This window comes from Saccopteryx leptura, chromosome 6 (assembly GCF_036850995.1).
Source record: "Saccopteryx leptura isolate mSacLep1 chromosome 6, mSacLep1_pri_phased_curated, whole genome shotgun sequence".
Lineage (NCBI taxonomy): Eukaryota > Metazoa > Chordata > Mammalia > Chiroptera > Emballonuridae > Saccopteryx > Saccopteryx leptura.
Genome location: NC_089508.1, coordinates 29,516,498 through 29,536,711, shown reverse-complemented (window position 1 = coordinate 29,536,711; position 20,214 = coordinate 29,516,498). Strand labels below are relative to the sequence as shown.

Genomic DNA, 20,214 nt, shown 5'->3' with positions numbered 1-20,214 from the left:
ATTAGCTGTTTATCTGGTCAGACCAAAGGATTATGGATGTGTAATCAACCCATTCTTGTAACACAGATATAGAGACACACAGAAAAAAACCTGACATCACCTTGGTGATTGTTTCTGATGGGTAGACTTTGTATGGGGATTCTTTCTAGTTGTCTTTGGTTTGTCTATTTACTTCCTTCTAGAAACATCCAGGGCTTTTTCAATAAGAAAAATAATATGAGAAACTTCCTTAATAAAATAAATGATGAAAGAGAATGACCTGGAATGGTCATGCTTTGGGGACATGGTGAAACTTTCAGTGGCTGGTTGACATCATCATCATGGTGTTTGAGCAGCAGTGCACTTAGCCAGAGACTGCTTTTCCCAGCCTCCCCGGTAGCCAGATGATCCCTGGGACTAGATTCTAACCTTAGCAGAAGGGCAAGTGATCCCTTGAGAACGTCTCCTTAAAAGGGGTGGAGCGGGCCTTCCCATCTTCTGTTCTGCTGCCTGGAACTTGGATATGATGGCTGACACCCCCACAGCTAAGGCCAGGGAGAACGGACTGAAAACCAACGAAAGCATGAAGAAAAAGGCAGCAAACCTCCCTTGCCAAAGCCGTAAACTAGTTAGAAAAACAAAAATTTGTGGAGGCTGCAAAAATCACACCAAAAGTCACCAGAATTATATACTTGAAGCCTATATGGTTTTATTAACCAATGTCACCCCAATAAATTTAATTAGAAAAGAAATGTCAGTGACTGGGGATACTTATGTAACAGGATGCAGATAGATGCCAAGTGGGGGCTTTTTCTTGTATTGGTTGGACTACCTTAACAGCCAAAGACAAGACCTTGAGTTTCCCCGTACGTGCTGAGAATGGCTAGCTACGGGGAATGGCAACATTCCAAAATGACCTCTTGAAAGGCAATGCTTTCAACAGGTCCCATACCGCCACCAACCAAACCTCCCGATGTTCCTCCAATCCCATCCTGGACCCCCCCCCCACCATCTTCCAATATAGGACTTGAACTGAGAGACATGGTCTTTTCAGCAGGAAGATATGAAGAGAAGCTATGATATCTCACCTTTCTCTCACCCCTCATGGCAATGGGGAGTAAGCTCTAAGACAAGCAGAAGGAGCAGGACCTGGAGACAGTCATTCGTACATCTGGAGAGTGTCTTCAAGGGAAGGCTGGTAGCTCATCTGCTGGTCGGGACTGGAGAAAGAGCCCTGGGAGAGACGATGATGAGAGACAAGCAGACGAGGCAGGAACCAGCACCATCCCTTTCAATTTTCCATGCCTAGAGGTACAGAAAATAGATTGCGTTCTTGAATCGACGAGGCAGGGATAGGCTGACTGGGGACCATCCCAGCGAGGAGCAATGAACCTCCCACAAGTACAGCTTAGACTTCCACTTGAGGGTCCTCCTGGATATGAAATCACTCTTCTTGAGATACCCCAGACAGCTTGGGAAACTGTCTTACATCAATGACACCTGTTGTGACCATCACCCATCAATGTACAGACCATAGAAAACAGCCAGAAAACTAACTAGAGCAAACCATGGGAAGGGTCATACATCCACTAGCCTTTATGGAGACAGCGACATTTTCTTGCCGTCTCTTCTCGCCCCAAGACCAGAGGGAAGAGCACTGGAGTGGAGGAGGGTGTCAGGAGGTGCGGACCATGTTGCCATCATACTCCAATCTAGCTTGGGCTTTGTGGTGGTGGGGGACGGGGAGCTTTGAATTGAACTTGAAATGGAAAGTTTGAAAGAAACAGGACTGAATTTTAGGGACTAAAACGAGATGATTTTGATAACTGAATGTAGCTGAAGAGCTCTGGACTTGAACTGAAATACCATTAAGGCAGCTCACTGCCCCAGCGGGAAGGATATTCCAGTGAGCCTGCTGGGGAGCAGGCGTGGGGAAAGCAGCCCCACTTCGTGTCTCCGCTCCGGTGTGGGGTCCCCCTTGTGCACCAGTTATATTCCTTTTTAAAAAAATCACCCAGTTGATGATGATTCAAATCAAATGATAGGCCAGCCTGAAGGCTTGAGGGGACCTTGTAATGAGATGGTCACAAAACGCAGGTAGGAAGAAAGTTTTAGAAAGCCACCTTGTGGTACGTTGTGTTAGATACATTTCGTGAATCATTTCCGACCTTCTGGATGTCACCAGTCTTCAGGACCTTTGGCCTCTTGACTGCTCCAGCAGATATATTCTCGAGGACTCCAGGTGCTCTCAGGAGGGCACAAGTCCATAGCCCCTTGACCTTGGCTTTACTGCAGTCCTAACTCCTGCCCAGGGCATCCCTCTTGGTAGGGAGCCACGACTCTGCTGTGAGATCCGCTGAGGTGCTGAGGCATGACCCGAAAGTGTGGGGTTCACGCCCCGTGGGGTGAACTTCTGACCAGAGAGAGATGGCACCTGCGGATACATCCTCCTTTCCTCCAGGGACAGACTGGCTTGGCTTCCAGTTTGCGGTGTCCCTCAGAAGTCTAGCGTTTGAGATTGAGCCATCAGTGGCCCTGACACCGTGTTCCCTCCTCTCCTGCCTCAGCCCTCCTCCTCTACGCTCGTACTTCCCTGGGGTTGTACTCTTTAACAAGTAACACATGAGCCTTTGCCTCAGGCTCGCTTCTGGGGAACTCGGGCTGGGACAGGTGTGCCAACCGGCCTAGATTTTCAAAGTATTGTATCTTCAGTTTCTATACCCGATTTGCCTTGAAAATCAGCTTGAGGCCTGACCTGTGGTGGCGCAGTGGATAAAGCATCAACCTGGAATGCTGAGGTCGCTGGTTCCGAAACTCTGGGCTTGCCTGGTCAAGGCACCTAAGGGAATTGATGCTTCCTGCTCCTCCCCCCCCCCTTCTCTCTCCTCTCTCTCTAAAAATGAATAAATAAAATCTAAGAAAAAGAAACAAAAACAAAAGAAAATCAGCTTGAATGCTGTGTTAGTGCTGAAGGTGTCGCCGATGAGACTCAAGCAGGCAGGTTTCTCCTCGGCATTATACCAAGTGCCCACTTGTCCTCTAGGAGAAAGCGGAATTGGAAATGCTCTTAGGCCCCAACCCCAGTGCCACTGCCGGGACTGGACTATGATTCCACGGGTCCTTTCCCAGGTGAAGAAATACTATCCTTCACTTTGCAAATGCAGTTTGGTTAAAATGACAGTCTCTGGGGAAACAAAACCACTCTCTAGACATTGTGTCTATAGTCACTGCTGAGACTAAAACTAAAGGCAACAAGCTTTCCAAACAAAGGAAAATGGCTTAACAGTCAATGCATTAAATTAAAAGTAAAATATCCGTTTTGAAAGAGAGGAAATGGACCAATCTTCAGTGTTGATAATGCAAATCGGCATCATTGCCTCCCAGGGAGATGCCGGAGGCTGTTGGGGGCTGGGGAGTGGAGAAGAGTGTAGGGTGATGTTTACAGATGGGCCCTGGGTACTGCCCAGGGAACCAAAGCAGTAGTTGAAGGCATGTATGTTAAAGACATCTGGGGAGTCTGAGAATTCACCAGGGAGGGCCGTCAGGGTGGGCGGATTCCTGCCTCAGCTGGCGAGAGGTGAGGCACCTCCTCGTCTGATGCCGGCTTGCTGTACAGGAAGCACACCAAGGCTGCCAGGAGTCCCCAGAAGAAAGACTATGGGGGTTGGCTGCTGTCACCACCCGGTTCTGCAGCCCCCTGGAGGCTCTGGCGCAGAACATCGGCAGGGAGGCCACTTGCAGGTGGCAATAATAACCAGCGGCTGGGGTCCTGCCCAGTGTGTGCCCAGGGTGCCAGCGCTGTTCACGCGGGTCACCCAGCTCAGGGCTGCACTTGGGACGGGGTCTCAGGCCTCCCATCCTGGGTCACTCTGTAAGGCGTAGTTTTATGCTTGTGCCTCTGTGGGGAATGACAGGGGCCATACACAAGTCCTCCTGGGAGGTGGGGAAAATGATACGAGTGAGGTGGGATCACTAAAGTCAAACCAGCGGCTTACCAGTTCTGCTGAGGATTTTCTCGCCCCGGGGCCAGCTAACTTCTGAGTCAGAAGGAGACAGCACGGACACAGCTTCCTCTCTGGAGACCCCATGCGTGCTCGGAACCCCCCATACCCGGGGGCCTTTGTATGCAGAGACCATGCCTCCGCAGGGGTGAGTTCAGGGTAGTCTGAAGGGTGAAACCAAACTTCAGCCTTTGAAACATTTTTTCTAGAATCTTCCAGTCACAAAAATGGAGGCCCGCGATGATAGAAGCCAAACTACCTTCCAAAGGCACCAACATCCCTTTATGGCTCTTCCCGGAACAACTTCCCCTTTCTTTCTCCTTTCTTTCTCCTGTCCGGTACTTGGCAACCCCTCCCTCCTTCCCACCACACTCTGTGCATTCCCAGTGTTTAGTCTTGGCTCTGATGTTTTTCTCTTTTGAGAACTAATTCTGAAGAAGCCACTCCCCAGAGGCCACCTCTGCAGACTCCTCTAAATCTGCCTCTCCTCCTGCCTTCCTGTCACCTGTCCACGGAGATGCTCCTGTGACCCAGGTGTCACCAACAAACTCAGAACCCTGGTGTCCTCCTTGAACACTGCCCCCTCCCCCCGGCACATTCCAGGGGCCACCGAGTTCAGGTGCTTTCCTCTTGCCCCTTCCTTTGTCACCCTGACCCAGGCCCTCATCTTCCGGCCCCTGAGTCATGGTGTCAGGGGGCCTGGCCAACAGCATCCTTTCCCATCACAGCTCACTCTCCACCTGCCTGTTGGCCGAATCTTCCCTGAACACCTTTCACCGTGTCCTGTCACTCACATAGAGCCAGGCCTCCAACGACTTTTTGAGCTTGACCGGCATGGGGCTGGAGGGGCACAGGCCAGAGGGCAGGTGTGGAGAGCCCCAAGGCAGCCCTCCCCTTCCTGACAGCTTGGCGGGGAGCAGCCCGTGGGCAGCCGCCCAGCAGAGGCTGGTTCTGGTTTAGACTGAGGTTTATTCAGTTCTAATTACAAGTGAACACAACGGCCACCCCCACTCCTTAGCCACTAACTCGTGTTACTCTCGCTCAGAGGAGCTGAGAAATGAGCAGTTTTCCACACTGCCGCCCACAAAGTCGGATAAAAGAGGAATCAGTTTGGTGACTCAGGGCTTCCTACTCCCATGGACAATCCCACCCTGCTGCCCGCAGTGCACAGAGTCTCCCAGGATTAGGTTCCTGATCCCTGAGGCCGGCTGGGCGCTCTGACCGGGAAGGAGAGGGAATAACTCTTTTCATCTCCTGCTCAATGCAATGCTTTCTTTTCTACCCCCAGGGCCTGACCTGGTTTAAGGACAGCTTGCAGGCTGCTGTGGGTCCAGAGGTCTCTAGCCACAGCTTTGTGTGGGAGCCCTAGGGCTTTCCTGGTCTTAAAGGGAATTTTCAATCTAGTGCTACAATATGGTAGAACCTAGCAAAATGAAAATGATAGGATGTGTAAATGTAGAAAATTTATTCCAAAACCCAATAGAAAAGAGGTTTTATTTTTGTTTTTGTTTTTGTTTTTAAATTCAGCAGCTTATTTTATCCTCTCCTTGATTCAGAATTCTGTTTCTTTGAGCCCCACCAAGCTTTTGCTTCTGTGTCTGGTTCTGTGCCTTCGAACCAGGCACATTCGGCACATCTGATTGCTTTTCTGGATGTCCTCCACTTCAGGGTCCATTCTCTCTTCTGCGCTACACAGATCATCTGGGTTCTCACCCCTGCCATAGGCTGAGCCCGGGGCTTAGGAAAAGGGAGCAGGAACTCACCGGGACTCCAGTCTGTAAGCTGTCAGGCCTTAACTGCAGATCTATGGGAGAGAGCTATTTTCATTTCCCCCTCTTTGAAAACACAAAATAAAAGAGTTTGGAGATATCACAGGTCATTCTGAAATTTGCTTTATTGAGAAGTTAAAGATTTGATTGGCTAGAAGAAGAGGCACAATGAGGAGTGGTTAAGACCACAGGTTTTGATTGGACTCTTGTGATTTATGGGAACTGATTTTACCTCACTGAATCTCTGTATTCTCATGTATCAGATAAATGGGATAAATCTCTACAGTGTTGTGAAAGTTAAATGCCAGTATTTAGTACAGAGCCTGATACATAGTAGCAGACAAAATTACAAACCCCCCCAAACTAAAGGGGGGTCCAATTGTTCGACAGTACTTCCCCCCCCTCTTCCTTCCTTCCTTCCTTCCTTCCTTCCCTCCTTCCTTCCTTCCTTCCTTCCTTCCTTCCTTCCTTCCTTCCTTCCTTCCTTCCTTCCTTCCTTCCTTCCTTTCTTTTCCTTCCTTCCTTCCTTCCTTCCTTCCTTCCTTCCTTCCTTCCTTCCTTCCTTCCTTTCTTCTCTCTTTTCTTCCTTCTTTCCTTTTCTTTTTATTCTTGTAAAATATGCATAACACAAAATTTACCATTTTATCCATTTTCAAGCATACAATTTAGTGGCATTAGGTACGGTCACAGTATTGTGCAACCACCGCCACTCTCCACCTCCAGAATGTTTTCATCCTCTCAGACAAACTCTGTACTCCTCAAACATCGCCCACGTTCTTCCCTCCCCCTAGCCTCTGGTAGTCACTATTCCACTTTCTGTGCCTATCAATTTGACTATTCCGGCTACCTCGTTTAAGTGAACCCGAGCACATGCAGTCCTCTTGTGCCTAGCTTATTTCAGTTATCACGACTTCAAGTTTCATCCATGTGGTGGCATGGGTCAGAATTTCCTTCTTTTCCATGGCTAATATTCCATTGTATGGCTAGACCACAATTTGTTCATCCATTCATCTATTGATGGACACATGGGTTTCCCCCTTCTGGCTGTTGTGAATATGCTGCTGTGAACAACAACTGCCTGTTTAAACTCCTGTTTTCCGAACAGCACTTTAAAAACAATTTTTTTTATTTGGACATTAAAAATTTTTTAATTTTTATTATTTAATTTCAGTTGACATGCAATATTATTTTATAATAGTTTCAGGTATACAGCATGGTGGTTAGACATTCATATACTTTTTTAAGTGACCCCCCCAATAAGTCTGGTACCTAACTGGCAACATACGTAGTTACACAATACAAAGGTGGGAAAAAGGTGGCTCCAATTGTGAGTACGTGAAACACAGTTCATTCTTGTATTATTCTTTATTAATTATTATACTATTTTCCATACGAACTACTGTAAAGCCTACTGTTGCCCACCTCTGTGTTATTGACTCTATCTCCTATGCTGCACATGACATCCCCGTGACTACTTTGTCACTACCAATGTGTACTCCTCGGTCCCCTCACCTGTCCACCCGGCCCTCGCACTCCCCTCCCATTTGGAAATCATCAAAATGTTCTCTGGATCTATGAGGCCATTTCTATTTTGTTCATCTATACTGATCTTTAGACTCCACATCTAAGCGAAATCTTCTGGCATTTGTCTTTCTCTGCCTGACTTATTTCATTTGGCGTAATGCCCTTCTAAATCCATCCATGTTGTTACAAATGGTAAGATTTCATTTTTTACGATCAAGTAATATTCCATTGCACATATGTATCACATCTCTTTACCCACTTGTCTATTGATGGGCACTTAGGTTGCTTCTGTATCTTGGCTATTGTAAGTAATGTAGTGAACACAGGGGCACATGTATCTTTTTGAATTAGTGTTTGAGATTTCTTTGGATAAATACGCAGAAGTGGAATTGCTGGGTCATAAGGTAGTTCTATTTTCTTTAAAGTTATTATTTTATTAATCTTCTCATGAAAAATCTGCCCAATCACCACAGATAAAGTCACTAAAGAATCTTTACCCCTTTTGATGTCTAATCTCCAGTTTGTTTTTTGCCAGCACCAACCCTGACCTTCAGTCTCCCTGACTTCCTTCATTCTGTTCTTGCGTCCCTTTCACTGGTTTTATATTGTTTGTTTCTTCTTTTGTTTTGTCTTGTTTTGAGATCCTTTTCTTCTCAAATAGGCCATGTCTTGCAGGTCTATGTTTGGGTTCATTTTTCTTTGAATAATCCAAAGACTCATACATACATCATGCTAAAGCCAGTCGTCTTGCCACCACCAGAATGGGTTCTGAATCCAAATTAAAAAAAAAAAAAAGACTTCTGGTGTGGTCCTGTACATTTTGGCTAGTTTTTCCCAAATTTCTATCTTAGGTACTATTGTCTTCCTTGGGTGAAGGATGTCTATAACCATTTGTTACCACTGAAGTAGTCTTTTGTTTATGAACTTCCACATCTGGATAGTTCCTCTGTCATCCATGATGGTGGCCAATCTTCAAGCAGCCAGGGAGAGAAGGGTAGTTTTATTTTTAATTTTTTGATGAACATCTATACTCTTTTCCATAGTGGCTGCACCCATTTGCAGTCCCACCCACAGTGCAGGAGGGTTCCCTTTTCTCCACATCTTTGCCAACATTGGTTTATGGATTTATTGATGACAGTCATCTGGCAGGTGTGAGGTGATATCCCATTGTGGTTTTAATTTGCATTTCCCTGATGATTAGTGATGTTGAGCATCTTTTCATATGTCTATTGGCCATCTGTATGTCTTCTTTGGATAAATATTTATTCAGGTCTTCTGTCCATTTTTTAATTAGATTGTTTGATTTTTTGGTGTTGAGTTGTTTGAGTTATTTATAAATTTTGGATACTAACCCCTTATCAGATGTATCATTGGCTAATAGCTTCTTCCATTTACTAGTTTGTCTTTTCATTTTATTAATGGTTTCCTTAGCTGGGCCAAGACTTTTTATTTTGATGTAGTCCCATTTGTTTATTTTTTTTTCTTGTTTCCCTTGCCCAAGGAGATATATCAGAAAAAAATATTACTAAGAGCAATGTCAGAGAGTTTTACTGCCTATTTTTTCTTCTAGGAGTTTATAGTTCTAGATCCTATATTTAAGTCTTTAATCTTCCTTGAGTTTATTCTTGTATATGGTGTAAGAAAGTGGTCTACTTTTATTTTTTGGTATGTTTGTATCTGTCCAAATTTTCCTAACAGCATTCATTTATTGAATAGACTGTCTTTACCCCATTGTGTGTTCTTGCCTTCTTTGTCAAATATTAATTTATATAGGGATAGGTTTACTTCTGGGTTCTCTATTATGTTTTGAAAGATGTGGTTTGTTATAAAAAAAATTATTGAACACTTGGAGTTCTGCAAAGGGCTGACCGGACGTCCTTTCAGGCAGTGCTGGGTGCTGCTCGACGGGTCCCTCCTGCATCAGGATGATCTGGTTTTTTTCAAGATATTTATCCTTTTTTGATTTTCTATTTATGGTTGATTCAGTGATTTTTACAACTCTGAAGGGTAGATGTTAGTGTGTGGAAAACCAGTCATTTCTTGTCCAATGGTAATGCAAATGATTTCTGCCCAGGAGGAAAGAAAGTTAAGGCAAAGGTGTCAGTTAATGCCTGGTGGGGTATTTTAGCAAGTTAAACAAAGGCAGTGAATAATAAAAAGAGATTCTGTATCATTTTAGGTTGGACAATTTTTGCTTCTTGGTCTATCTTGCTCAGTTTTCCAGAGTCCACAACAGAATTTGCTTGGTGGACCTAATTATCACTCCCTTAAATTTAAGGGAAATTTCAGTTTCCCTTAAATTGCCTTTCTTTAGGTCATGGTTGGTTCTGGGAAAATAGCAAAGAAATCTTTGTTTGTGTACTGGTGACATCCTCAAAGCCTGTTCTTGTGCCAGGCTCTTGGCTGAGCCTCTTCTTTTCTAGAATAGCGTGGTTTGAGGCAGTATTCCCTCTTTCAGGGGCACATGCACTTTAAGCTTTCTAACTGTGACTGAGTAAGCACAGATAAATTTCAAGTTTTATAAATCAATACAATAATTCAGCAGATATTTACTAAGCACTTGTAAATAGATTTTATTTTTTTTAAATGCTGTCTTCACTCAATATTAAGGCTGATAAGTTCCCCTTTCTGAGGAGCAGATTAAGTCCACCTGCCAGCCACTTCCCATGTGTGGCTCAGACTCCAGGGCGGTGTACACAGGCCCTATTAATCCCACAGCCATGTACTAGACAAATAAGGACAGCCCCTCTGCCCTGAAGCCTTAACCCATCCACAGGGAGCCTGAGGAACCGGGCTGAGCTATGCTCTATGGCTTCCCCTTGCTGTCACCCTGTCCCCTGTGCTCAGGTGCAAGCCCCTGTGTGGATAGCCTGTAACAAAGAGTTCTACGTTTTAAAAAATGTTTTTATTTATTGATTATTTTTTTGAGAGAGAGAATTTGCTGTTCCATCTATTTATGCAGTTATTGGTTGATTCTTGTATGTGCCCTGACCAGGGATTGAACACACAACCTTGGCATATTGAGACAATGTTCTAACCAACTGAGCTACCCAACCATGGGTAAGAATTTTGCCTTTTATCTATTCCAGTGTCATTGTGTGGTGTCCCATTATTATAAAGAACCTTCCAATCTTTTAAAACAGCACCTACTATGTGTCAAGGACTCTGCTGGGTTATAATGGAATGTGGGCAAAGGTGAGGTGATTTCTACACTTGAAGAGCTTAAAATCTATCAAGAGAAATACACATCCTTATACTAAGAGGTAAAGAAGAGAGCACAGTGTCTTAAAGCTCAAGAACTTGTGGGTGAAATTCCAAGGAGGGTGTGAACTCTACCTCAGGGAGGTGACTTAGTGGTCAGAGGCCTTCCCCGCCTCCCATGGTGCTTTTTGTTTGGGTCAAGAACCCTTATCCTTGATTGGAATCTTTACTTCTTATGGAAAATCCTGCTCTCTCTCATTGAACAGTTCAGACATACTTTCCTGCCCTACTTCATTTTTGACTTATGTATGCATATTTTTTAGTTTGGTGATGGGCAGGGTGTGGGAGAGAGAGAAGAGCATGAATGAGCAGGGTAGGGGTCAAAATGACAGACTGGGTTTTTATAACCATCTGTCTTGTCTCAGGAAAGTGGCTCTTTCTCTTCTAAGCCAAGAACACTTGGTCTTCTCAGCCAGAGAATGAGGTCTATTTTTTTTAAAGTAGTAAATATGTTAACTTCTCACAAATCCCATTTTCCATGCTCATCTGTCAAGACTAAGAGTACCTGTGCTTGGATCTACCTACGTTCTTGTAGCCCTAACAGAACTCAACCCCCAAAACCAGAGCTAGTAATGAGATACAGGGAGTGGGTGCTGGGGTGCAATGAGTAAGGAGGCCTCATGCTCCGTGTGTTACCAGTGCAGGCTCAGCACCTGAGAGTGAGGACCCCCTTATGTTTTGCACTCTCGATGCTCGATTAGCTTATCCTAGTCCTGGTCCTGCTTATCCCATCCTATGGAAGCTGATAGCACTGACTTTATAGAAGCTTCATGTCCAATTGAAGTTTCCTCCCTTAATACAATCCTCAGCTGGTCTCAAATAGTTCTTATCCATCCTTCCTTTACTCCCCTTAACCTCCATTCTTTTTTTTTTTTTTTTTTTTGCATTTTTCCAAATTTAGAATTGGGGAAGCAGTCAGACAGACTCCTGCATGTGCCTGACCGTGATCCATCAAGCATGCCCACCAGGGGGCGATGCTCTGCCCATCTGGGGTGTTGCTCTGTTGCATCCAGAGCCATTCTAGTGACTGAGGCGGAGGCCATGGAGCCATCCTCAGCGCCTGGGGCCAGCTTTGCTCCAATAAAGCCTTGGCTGTGGGAGGGGAAGAGAGAGACAGAGAGGAAGGAGAGGGGGAGGGGTGGAGAAGCAGATGGGCACTTCTCCTGTGTGCCCTGGCTGGGAATTGAACCCAGGACTTCCACATTCTGGGCCGACACTCTACCACTGAGCCAACTGGCCAGGGCCTAACCTTCATTCTTTAAGGCACCTACTGAAAGAGACAACTGTATTTAAATTGTAAACAAATTATTGTTTAACCAAAAGTCAAGTAGGTAAACAAACATTTCTACTCCACAAACAACCCAGTTAGAAATGTACCCCCCTTTGTACTAATTCGGGGTATAAAGACACGTGACATTAACTTCTAGAATGCCTGTGTAAAGTGACGTTGCAGCAGTCTCCGGATTCTAGAAATTAAAAGTTTTCTTCACTTCAGTTCTTACCAGAGCAAATTCTAAAGAGAGCAGCTCGTTTTGTTTTGAGAGCTCGGGTAGGGGAAAGAGGGCAGAGTGCATGGGAAAGTCTGGGTGGTTCTCCAAGGATTTCCTGAGGGCTCACTTGGGGGTCCATAATCACATGAGAGAACCTGAGGGGATTTGAGGGGTCACAGTGGTTGAGGCTGTTGGAGAGTCTGAAACACACACAAGGTCTGTGAAATTAATAATACAACCCGCTCTTCTAAACATAGGAGAGTTCAAAGGCTCTCCTCATGGGTATTAGCAATTCTTTCCAGGGCTGTCTACCTGCAGGGAAGACCTGGCCTTTGGCCTTGTTTTTCACCCATGCAGCCTCTCTCTTTGGCCACGGAAGAAGTTTGTTTAGTAGTGGGATAAAATCACTTCCTTCCTTCCTTCCTTCCTTCCTCCCTTTCTTGGTTCTCACATTTCTTTTCTTTCTTTCTCTCCCTCACCTCTTTTATTTTCCTCAAAAATGCAAGCGATCCTAAATTCAAAGAAGAGAAATTGACCACCACATTTTTTTTTTGCTAGTCATTAGAAAACAGTTCTTAAGACATGGACTGTTTAGCTTGAAGTGACTGAGCTTTAAGCCATGTTGGTATGATGACAGTAAATTTTGCTTAAATACAGCCTTCCCTGAATGCTCCAGGTAAAGGAGCTCCATTGCCTAACATCCTGATCAATGTTTGAAAGTCTCATCATTCTGTCCAGGGTTGACTATCCTTCCTCAAACCCACAGCAGGAAGAGTAAAGGAAGAAGATGAGTGATGCGAGGAAGAGAGGACGTTATGTGAACAATGTATTTCCACCCTAGCCAAACACATCCCAACGAGCTACACCGGAGCAAGGCACACAGCAGGCTGTGTGGCGGGTGTGTATTCAGCATGCAGGACTTCTCCCGGGACATGTGCAAGGAGAAGCTGGAGTAGCTCACAGGTGAAAAAGAGGAGGGAGAATGTATCTGTCTTGCTTCCTCCCATTTCCTGTTTCTCATTGGTCAAGTTTCACCCCCCCCCCCAGGAAACTAACTCTCCCTCCCTTCCAGGTGGACCAGCCGGCCCCACACTGCCACTCAGGCTGGCCAGATCTCATGCTCTGCATTAAGATTTTTTTAAGTCCATAACTGGAGGGGTGACTTAGTACAGGCAAGACACCACACCAGAGAGAAGACAAAGGTGGTCCAGGCAATTTGAGAAAGTGCATAGGTTTCTGCCATAATTACAAGAACATATAGGACCGTAAGAGTTCAAGAAGACCTACTTTAGTCCAAAGGGTCAGTTGAGCTGCCTCAAAATATTTTTCATTTGAGCTGCCTCAAAATATTTTTCATTTGGCTGCTGAGGAGCCAAAGCTATATATATTCTTACACTTATTTCTAAGAGTTACTGCATTGTTGAAAGCAACAACGAAATGCATTACCTCTGTGGGAAAGTACCAAGTCAGCAGTTTTTTTGTTTGTTTGTTTGTTTTTTGTATTTTTCTGAAGCTGGAAATGGGGAGAGACAGTCCGACAGACTCCCTCATGCGCCCGACCGGGATCCACCCGGCACGCTCACCAGGGGCGACGCTCTGCCCACCAGGGGGCGATGCTCTGCCCCTCCGGGGCGTCGCTCTGCTGCGACCAGAGCCACTCTAGAGCCTGGGGCAGAGGCCAGGGAGCCATCCCCAGCGCCCGGGCCATCTTTGCTCCAATGGAGCCTTGGCTGTGGGAGGGGAAGAGAGAGACAGAGAGGAAGGAGGGGGTGGGGATGGAGAAGCAAATGGGCGCTTCTCCTGTGTGCCCTGGCCGGGAATCGAACCCGGGTCCCCGCACGCCAGGCCGACGCTCTACCGCTGAGCCAACCGACCAGGGCCCAGGAGTTCTTGATGTAGATTGTCCTCTAGACTACAGCATTATCATTTTCTACTATAGACGGGGTGTGGAGCATGGTGCACCAGAGACACCAGAGATGCATAATATTGCCACTACCCACACTGAGAAAGAAAATATAAACAAGTGAATAGCATTACAACACAGCTCGGCCTAAGGGCCAAATGACTGATACAGAATTCAGAGCAGGACACAACCACTCGTGTTAGGGGTCAGAGAAGAATGCTTTGTGGAGATCTGATTTGATCTGAGCCATAAAAGACAGGTGGACTTGGATATGTTTGGAGTGGGTAGAGGGCATTCTGGATTAGGGGCAAGGCACAGACAAAGTTATGGTTGTGGGAAAGTACATGGTGACCAAAAACAACAGAAGAAGAAGAAACAGTGAACATCTGCCTTTGTCTGGAGCAAGAAAGAGTGAGAAACATAGTTATAAAGGCAGATCGGAGCTTAAATTGTGGGTATTCTTAAATACGGAGGTATGGAGTGTGGGTTTTTTCCCCTAAGGCATTGGAGACTCAGCAGAGGGACTTCTAGCACGCAGGGAATGAAAACCTGGAGGGACAACTTTTGATGGTTGGAGAAAGGGAGTTGGAAAAATTCCACTATGGAAACTGTCCTTTAAAAAAGACCCTTCATCCACAAGTGACCCTTATATGGTCAGTGAGAGGACAGTTCAGTAGGTGGGTTCTGGGGCAGTGCACTCAGGGGGTGTAGAGTGGAAACGGGAAAAACAGGAGGGCAATGAAAATCATTCTTCTCTGTGGTAGTTTTGCCAAGTTTCTGCGCTGAGGAGACCAAAGATTTGGTCAGCCTGATTTATGTTGAGTTCTTTTAATGCTTTCTGGGGGTAAATCAGAGCAGGAGAGGTTCGCCATGAAAAACTGCAGTAAGTAATATTAGTCTGATTTTATAGCTCTGAGATACTTCTCTCTCTCTCTCTCTCTCTTTGTATGTGTGTGAATGAGAGAGATAGACAGACAGATAGACAGAGATCTTGTCTAGATGCTGAACAAGAGTTGACCTGGATTTCAGGTTTCCTTCCAATCTCTCTCAAGTCTCTGGCACCTGTCCACCTGTTAGGACAATTGTCAGACGTTCTTTTTATGAGTATAAGACCTTTGTCCTAACCTACTCAAGGGAATACTGTTTTCTAGTGTGCACTGTTAATCCCCAGTGCAGTTCATGGTAGGGCTGTCTGCAGACTGTGCCGTGGATGTTTTATAACTGCTGCAACTTATTTTTCAAAATTATCTGGTGTGTTTCACTTGTAGTAACTTACCCTTCCAGAAAGTCTTCAGCTGCGATCCACACACCACATGAGTCGCAACAGAACCTGATTCAGAGTTAGTAAAACTTTTAAGATTAAAAGTGTTATTGGAGAAAGAGGTTAAGTTCAGGAGCAACTAAGAAGGATTCAATTCGGCTTGGGCTTAAAAATAAAATACTTTTAAAATAAAAATGTTGTCTTTACATCCCAACTCTATATGGTTTGAGAAAATGATGTAGTGGTCAGCCGTACTTCTGGTAAAATAAAATGAGAACGTTGATTCCAGAGGTATGGGTGACTCCCTTTACTTTTATCTGACAGCTGGAAAAGTGCTGTCTTTTCTAGCTCTGGAAAGAAAAGAAGACTCCACAGTGATGAGGACAGTTTGCAAGAACCAGACAGCAAGCTCAGTTATTTGTCTTACTGAAGTTTGCCTAATGCAATTCACAGAATATTCTAGTTTATAAAATTTGCAGCCAGATCTCCTGTAAATCGCTGAATCAATCCCTGTTCTGGTCACCATTACTATAAGACAGATTATCCCAGGGGCAGATGGGATCGGCTGGGTGGTTCCCATTCGGTGTTTCTCGTATCATTATGGTCAGATATCTACTGGGGCTGCAGTTGTCCAAAGGTTTGACTGGGCTAGATATCCAGGGTGGCTCATCACGTGGTTGGCCTCTAAGGATGCCAAACTGTCCTCGTCACTGTGGAGTCTTCTTTTCTTTCCAGAGCTAGAAAAGACAGCACTCTTCCAGCTGTCAGATAAAAGTAAAGTGAGTCACCCATACCTCTGGAATCAACGTTCTCATTTTATTTTACCAGAAGTACGGCTGACCACTACATCATTTTCTCAAACCATATAGAGTTGGGATGTAAAGACAACATTTTATTTTATTGGCAGAAAAGAGTGTCTACACATGACCTCCCACGTGGCTTAAGCAGGGAAATCTCAAGAGTAGTGTTTAGACTTCTTAATTCTTATGACAGTGGGCTTCCCCCAGAGCAGACATCCCAACAAAGCCAGGTGGAAGCTATATGGCCATTTCCAACCCAGCCTCAGAAGTCACATGGTGACTGTATTGGTGGAAGCAGTCGTAGTCCCACTCACACTCAGGAAAGGAGGCAGAGACCCTACTCTTGATGGGAACAGTATCAGAAAAATTGCAGTCACTAAAAAACAAACAAAAAAGAAAAACAAAAAACAAGCAAACCACTGCAGTTGTATTCAGCCAGACTTAAGATCTCCCTGAACACCTTTCTAGGGATTCTTATCAAGTTCATGTCCAACTCTGTCAGCGTTGTGATGTCCACTTAGTAGTCTGCTCCAGCTTCGTCCCAGCACCTCCTTGTCATATTTTTCTCCTTTTCTTCCTATCTATTCAGACAGATCATCTTAGGTATCTCTTCTTCTCTTTAAGGACTTTCTATGATTTCTTTCCATCTTTCTCTCCCTTTCTTTCTTTCTTTCTTTGTTTCTTTCTTTGTTTCTTTGTTTTTTTCTTTGTTTCTTTGTTTCTTTGTTTCTTTCTTTCTTTCTCTCTTTCTTTCTTTCTTTCTCTCTCTCCCTCTCTCCCTCCCTCCCTCCCTCCCTCCCTCCCTCCCTCCCTCCCTCCCTTCCTTCCTTCCTTCCTTCCTTCCTTCCTTCCTTCCTTCCTTCCTTCCTTCCTTCCTTCCTTCCTTATTTTTTGATGAAAGAACAGGAGATAGAGAGACAGACTCTCGCATGCGCCCCAACCAGTATCCACTCAGCAACCCCATCTGAGGTCAATGCTCAGTACTGAGCTATGTTTAGTGCCTGAGGCTGTCACACTCTGTCTGAGCTATCTTCACGGCCATGCTCAAACCAACTGAGCCATTGAATGCAGGAGGGGAAGAGAGAGAGGGGGGAGAGAGGGGGAGAGAAGCAGATGGTCACTTCTCCTGTGTGCCCCGACTGGGGATCAAACCCAGGATGTCCATATGCCAGGCTGACACTCTGTCCACTGAGCCACTGGCCAGAGCCACTGATTTCTTTCTAGTCAGTTAATGGATTTCTAACTCGCAGGTGGAATGTCTGTCATGAAGTGTTATTTTTATATTTATTACAAGACAGAGATTTTAATAGCTCATTCTTTCAACTATCTTTCACATGACTACATTACACACGAGCCTTATAATACACATCATTTTAGTAAACAGTCTGTGCTTTTCATCTTAACAGCATTTAATTACCCTGCTTTTTCAAACAAAACAATGAAATTCCTTCACCGTAGAGTACTATGGACAGTCCATGGGCACCTGCTGTGATGGGCTGGGCCCATGTTACAGAAGGAAAGCAACAGGAGCTGGCTGAATGTTTGAGGTATTGTGTTCTAACATCCTCAAGCAATTAGCCACCAATAAGCCTCCTAAAAATAGATTCTTCCCAGCTTTAAAAAACTGGGTAATTGCCAATATTCTTCAGCCAGATGGTGACAGCCTTCCTGCAGTCACCTTAAATTTTCCTTTTCTGTCTTCCCAGGTCAGCCTGAGAGTTATGCTTGAATTAGCTGCTTAATAATGAATGAACTAAGATTGATAGGCTGGATCCCACCCGCTTCCCCCTGAGTGAGTTAGGATGCCAGAGTGATTTCTCCTCCACAGGCGGAAGCTCTGAAGCCGGCGGTGCCAGTGAGGAGCAAGTGTCACCATGGAACCTGAGCGTTTCACACTGATTTTGCATTTCACTTTGATTTGCAAGCTATTTAATAAATTATTGGGACAAAAAGAACTGGTAAATTTAGAAGGAATAGCATGCCACTGAGGTGGCAATAGGGTTATTTAATAAACTCTGAGCACTTTCTTAGAAAATGTAGTTTATGTAAGACAGTGGATTATTGGGAATTTACAACTATAATATGGTCGACAGTGGCGTTTTATGGCTGTTCATGGTGGTTTTGTATGAATGTTTTGTATGCAGTTTTGTCTTATAGGTGCAGTGTGACAAGATGATTGTTTTGTACTGATGAGTAAGTAACCAGAGGCAGCCCCATGGATGGCACTGTTCTGCCCAATGCTATTTATTTGTTTAATTGTTTGTAATTTACTCTAAAAACACTTTCATGTAGACATTGTGAAATCTGTATTAGTTGGCTTTTATCTACACTTTAGAGGCAGTTAGTTAGTATTTGAAGTCCTCTAATAAAAAATTACACACCAAAGGGATGGTTTGTTAGCATTTGAACGTTCTCAGCAAAGTCCACGCTCCAGAGACAGCTGTTAGTAGAGGGACCCCAGCATTCCTTACTTCTGATCCACACTAGAGGCTTTGCTCAACATACTGGCTGGTAAATAGGATTTGGTCACTGATGAGATGAGTGGTCTCCCAATGTGTGGCCTTGCTAGATATGTTGCTTGGGCTCTTCCCCCTTCATATAAACAGAGTACAAGGATCTAGCAGGCCAAGACCTTCTCTCTGGGATTTTGATTCTGGACTTGCCTTGTGCTCAGGTGCTGATTGGAGAAATTTTGTGACCCTGCTTTGACTTGGCAGCTAAATCTGCTGCTAGAATATTACCACATGGGCTTTGAGTGAACTTTTCAGGAAAGATGCTATCCTAATACCCAAAAGGACAGAGAGCTGAGGTTTCATCGAGGTTGTGGAAGAGGATGCATGACTCTTTTAATGTTTATACTGTTAAAGTAACTTCTCAGGTATGTTAAAGGCGAACATATATTAAAGGTATTTTTCAAACTTGCTGCTTGAACACACTAGCAAATACTTCGTACTTGGTACATATTTTGCAGGAAAAAATGTTTAGGTAATCACTATTAGACTATACTTTAAAAAAAAAAGAAATTTTATTTTTAAAAGAATGTTTAGTTAAAGATCATTAGACACCCTGGGAGACAGGTCATAGGTTGCTAGACAATTCCCAAGGCTGAGCGTACTGGTGGATGTGTTAGTCAACATTGTGAAAGAAAGAAATGACTCACTCAAAAGGTAGTGTGGAAACAGTGGAAGCGAGACTGTAGAAATCGGTGTGGAGTTTGGGGATATTAATAAGAGGTAGTGGGGGGTGCAGTGTGGTCCTCAGCATGGGAGCTATTACTACTCTTAGGACTGAACGGGCAAGAAAAGGAAACTGCTACTAGACCAGAAGAAGGGAGCTACATGGAAGGTGCTCTCAGTGGAGGGGCAGAGCTGAGCCATGGCATCTCTGCAGAGAGAGAATCGGGGTGTGTTTATATCCAAACTCACTCTCTGCTGCCCTTCACCCTCCAGTCTCCTACTGGTGCTTCTCACTGGCCCAAACCCACCCCAAACTGGAGGGCTAGGGAGCCCAGGACTGCAGTTCATGAAGGCCAGCTTCTAGGTCAGGAGGGCGGGGGAAGGTGTGGAGTGGAGCTGAAAGACAAATGGAAGATCTAGTACAATAAAATTTCCAGAAGCTTTTTTTATTGTAATTTTCTGAAGTGAGAAGCGGGGAGGCAGAGAGACAGACTCCTGCATGTGCTCAACTGGGATCCACCCGGCACGCCCACCAGGGGGCAGTGCTCTGCCCATTTGGGGTGCTGCTCCATTGCAACTGGAGCCATTCTAGCGCCTGAGGCAGAGACCATGGAGCCATCCTCAGCTCCTGAGCCAACTTTGCTCTAATGGAGCCTTGGCTACAAGAGGGGAAAAGAGAGATTAAGAGAAAGGAGAGGGAGAAGGATGGAGGAGCAAATGAGTGCTTCTCCTGTGTGCCCTGGCTGGGAATCAAACCTGGCACATCCACATGCTGGGCTGATGCTCTACCACTGAGCCAACCAGCCAGGGCCAGAAAGTACTCTTGAGTTCATTGGACTCTATCAGAAAGTAGCTTATTTGATTGATTAGGAATGGTAATTACCTCTCCAAAGGGGCCACTAATCACATCAGACCATAAAGTTCAGTTCATAGACAGTTTTCTTTCTCAGGATGTATAGCAGAAATGGTTTTTATTGTAAATCAGCACCTGGTAGGAGACTTACTGCTCATCTACCTCTGAGTATGGGCCGCTATTAGGAAAAGATTATC

At 45.0% G+C, this 20,214-nt stretch overlaps 1 non-coding gene across 1 annotated transcript; it reads right to left on the bottom strand.

Moving 5' to 3' along the window:
• Positions 1 to 11,702: 11,702 nt before the first annotated feature.
• Positions 11,703 to 11,778, bottom strand: TRNAS-AGA (transfer RNA serine (anticodon AGA)). The gene has a single exon. It is a non-coding gene; the product is annotated as a tRNA-Ser (tRNA).
• Positions 11,779 to 20,214: the final 8,436 nt, after the last annotated feature.